This window comes from Miscanthus floridulus, chromosome 9, assembly GCF_019320115.1.
Source record: "Miscanthus floridulus cultivar M001 chromosome 9, ASM1932011v1, whole genome shotgun sequence".
Taxonomy (NCBI): domain Eukaryota; kingdom Viridiplantae; phylum Streptophyta; class Magnoliopsida; order Poales; family Poaceae; genus Miscanthus; species Miscanthus floridulus.
In genome coordinates, this window is record NC_089588.1 from 125,810,294 (window position 1) to 125,815,024 (window position 4,731).

Sequence of the window (4,731 nt, forward strand, 5' to 3'; positions counted from 1 at the left end):
TTTTTGGCTAAGCTTATACACCCAAATTAAGATCCCACACAGGATCTTAGGTTTTTCTAATTATTTTTTATGAATTATATTTTTCTGTGTGCTGAGTGAGACAAAAGAGGGTAAATTTCATCTTGTACCAAATAATTTTTTTCATCCACCTCCACAAAATTCTTATCCCTAGGGCACATTAGATCCTGTGTTAAAGTTTAGCACCATTCCAGATCTTTTCGTGGGTAGACTCAGTTCAACCTATAATTAAACTGTCTCGTCGCGCGGAAATTCAATTAAACCTCATAAAGTAGCAAACCATCTCCGGAAAATCCAAAACTTGGTGTTTCCTTCACACGTGGCACGTGCAAGCCTAAGAAAAAGTTTGAGACTAATACAACACCGGAATGCATATGAACCACAAAAACCTTGATAACTTATGTGTATAGTCATGGTTCGACGAAATGGCACATGTACCTCTGTGAAGCATGTATACTCCGCCTATGTCGAAATGACTTGAAATTTTTTTGGCAAGCTTGGACACCCAAATTAAGATCCCACACAGGATTTTAGGTTTTTCTAATCATTTTTTTATTAATTATATTTTTCTGTGTGGTGAACGAGACAAAAGAGGGTGAATTTCATCTTGGACCCAATAGATTTTTTCATCCACCTCCACAAAATTCTTATTCCTAAGGCACATTAGATCCTGTGTAAAAGTTTGGGACCATTCCGGATCTTTTCATGGGTCGACTCAGTTCAACCTATAATTAAATGGTCTCGTCGCGTGAAAATTTAAATAAACCTCAGAAAGTAGCAAAGCATCTCCGGAAAATCCAAAACTTGGTGTTTCCTTCACACGTGACACGTGTAAGCCTAAGAAAAAGTTTGAGACCAATACAACACTAGAATGCATATGAACCACAGAAACCTTGATAACCTATGTGTATAGTTATGGTTCGATGAAAGAGCACATGTACCTCTGTGAAGCATGTATACTCCGCCTATGTTGAAATGGCTTGAAATTTTTTTGACAAGCTTGTACACCCAAATTAAGATCCCACACAGGATCTTAGGTTTTTCTAATTATTTTTTTATTAATTATATTTTTCTGTGTGCTGAATGAGACAAAAGAGGGTGAATTTCATCTTGGACCCAATAGATTTTTTCATCCACCTCTATAAAATTCTTATCCCTAAGGCACATTAGATCTTGTGTAAAAGTTTGGCACCATTCCGGATCTTTTCGTAGGTAGACTCAGTTCAACCTATAATTAAACGGTCTCGTCGCGCGGAAATTCAATTAAACCTCAGAAAGTAGCAAACCATCTCCGGAAAATCCAAAACTTGGTGTTTCCTTCACACGTGGTACGTGCAAGACTAAGAAAAAATTTGGGACCAATACAACACCGAAATACATATGAACCACAGAAACCTTGATAACCTATATGTATAGTCATGGTTCGATGAAAGGACACATATACCTCTGTGAACCACGTATACTCCGCCTATGTCGAAATGGCTTGAAATTTTTTTGGCAAGCTTGTACACCCAAATTAAGACCGCACACAGGATCCTAGGGTTTTTTGAGTAGTTTATTTATTTTTTATATTTTTCTCTGTGCCGAATGAGACAAAAGAGGGTGAATTTCATCTTAGACCCAATAGATTTTTTCAACCACCTCCACAAAATTCTTATCCCTAGGGTACATTAGAGCATATGTAAAAGTTTGGCACCATTCCGGAATTTTTCGTGGGTAGACTCAGTTCAACCTATAATTAAACGGTCTCGTCGTGCGAAAATTCAATTAAACCTCAAAAAGTAGGAAACTATCTCCAAAAAATCCCAAACTTGGTGTTTTCTTCACACATGGCACGTGCAAGCCTGAGAATAATTTTGAGACCAATACGACACCGAAATGTATATTTCTAATTACCCAACAAATGTTATATGAATTACATGCATGACAATAATTAAACACACAAAGCCGTACATATTAAAATTCGAACCCAATTAAACTACGACCTTGAAAACCTCGCTAAAAACATGAATTACTATCGGAATCACTGCCGGGATTGATCGGACCACGCACACTAACATGCCTTTATAGCCATATATGGTAATTGATGTCACGGATTATGTATCTGCTTGTATCGATGAAGTCCAATTCCCATATGAGTGCACTCTCTTGTGCCTCACAATACCGAAAGAATGGTCGGCCATAGATGTAACCTACTGGACTACGATGCATAACGATATCTGTGGTTTGTTGTGAGAGGAAAACATTATATCATGGCTGATAAGGCCTAGCTGAAATCAACATGCGTGGAGAGGCTAGCTCCTGGTCGAGGGCCATTTTATAGGGGCTAGCAGTCGTGGTACATTTTTATTTCTAAACTAAAGTTGTTGGGGTAGGTAGGAGCAATGTTCCAATTGTTTTGGTCATGGGAGCACTGTTGGCATGTGAGGAGCATCTACACATGACTGTCGGTTTTAGTTTAAAAACCGACAGTGATAGAAGCTATCACAACCGATTTTAAAACCAAAACCAGCAGTGAAGGGCCATGTCGCCATCTTTTAGTAAAAAATATAAAAAAACACTGTCGGTTTGGAGCCTGCCATCACAGCCTTTTTCTAAAAAATATAAAAAGTTTGGCCCACCTGAGATTCAAGCGCGGGTCACGGGGTCAAGAGTGCGCGGCCTTAACTGCTGAGTTAGGATAGAGAGTTCGGTTAGAATGGTTTTATTTTTTTCTTTTATCCCATCGTAATGCACTACTAAATAATAAATGCAAAATCAAAAAAGTTTGGTCCGTCTGGGATTCGAGCGAGGGTCTTAGAGTATAGAGTGCACGGCCTTAACCGTTGAGCTAGGATAGGGAGTTTGGTTAGTTTGCTTTTATTTATTTATTAATAGAAATAATGCAGTTAGTTTATATTCTAAAATAACACAAAAAATTGTGTCTTGATTATTTAATTCTATGATAATTAATTAATAGTCTATAATTATCAAATAATAGTGTTTGTGAACATCATCTTAATATTTGATTACATAGTCAATAATTAAATTGTAGAGATGCGCACAAAATATAAATTAAATATTCAGTGCGAATTACTGATACAACGTCTGCATAATAATTACATAGTTAACAATAATCTGGCTATCTTTAGGTGCATCAGCAATGAGGGCCTCATTGTGATCAATTCGTATGTAAGCAGGTTCGTCACCACCTTGAAGGATAGGTATGGGTAGTTCGCCCCGAATGGATGCATTTCCTAATAGCCCCTGTAGTCTCCTTCGTCCGTCACTCCATCGACACCGACAATCTTCCTTTTCCCTTCTAGGACTACTTTTAGCCTTCCTTTTGTCTTGTTGTCCCTTGCATAGAAGACTTGCATAACATCTCTGGTAAGGACGAAGGGGTCATCTCTATATGTGGTCTTAGTGAGATCAACGGTAGTGAACCCTTCGCTTTCAGTGTTGATTTCCTCGAGCCAGACCCACTAGCAGCGAAAAAGAACTGCCTTCAATGGACTGTTGGCTAGCTCCCATATCTCCTCTATGAAACCATAGTATGTCGCCTGCACGTTGCCGTTCTCATCGTGAGCATCAAAATGAACACCACAATTTTGGTATGTGCTCTTTCCATCTTGCTTTTTTGTGTAAAATGCTTTCCATCTTGCTTTTTTGTGTAAAATGTGAATCCATTGATCTCATACCCTTGGTACTTAAGATATGTACTCAAAGGCCCCTTGGCTAAGGCATTCAGTTGATTATCCAACTTTATTCCAAGCAAGCGACGTTGCAACCAGCTGACAAATTCCTCCTTATGTTTTTTATCCAGCCAAGCCTATGACCTGCTCGGATACAGAGTTTGTAGTGATTGCCTATGCTCATCAATGTATGGCATCACACCCTCGGCTTGCTGAAGAACAGCGAACTGAGCCTGTCTGAAAGAAACAGGGTCGTCTCCTGTAACAGATTTCTCTCCGATCGTTCCTTTGCCACGTAGTCTTCCCTCATGACGAGATTCTAGAACTCCGACCCTTTTGATGTCTAGATAATATGTGCAGAACTCAATGGCCTCCTTCGTTGACCATCCTTCAATCATGCCCCCTTCTGGCCTGAATCTGTTTCTAACATACCTCCTAAAAATTTTCATCAATCTTTCGAAAGGAAACATCTGATGCAGGTACATTGGGCCAAGGGCTCTAATTTGGTCAACAAGATGAATGAGTAGATGCAATGAGATATCAAAGTAAGTCGGCGAGAAATACATCTCAAGCCTAATGAGAGTTTCGGCTATGTCCTGCTACAGCTGCTCTAGCGTGGACACATCAATGACCTTTTTTGAGATCGTGTTGAAGAACGAGCAAAGCTTTATGATGGGGGTGCAGACCTTTGGGGGGAGGATACCATGTAGGACAATAGGGAACAACTGAGTCATAATGACATCACAGTCATGGGCCTTCATAGGGCCATAGTTGAACTTGAGTTCTCTCATGTTCACTAGCCTCTTCAGGTTCGCACAGTAGCCCATCGGGACTTTGAGTTCATTGAAGAAAGAAATCAGCGCACGCTTTTCTTCCTTCTTCAATGTCCATGACGCAATTGGAAGTTTGAACTGGCCATTCTCTAGCTCCACGGGATGCAGCTCCTTCCTGATTCCCAAGTGTTTCATGTACAGGCGTGTGGCTAGTGAATCCTTTGATGTCCCCTCGGTGTCCATCAAGGTATTAAGAGTGTTAGCGC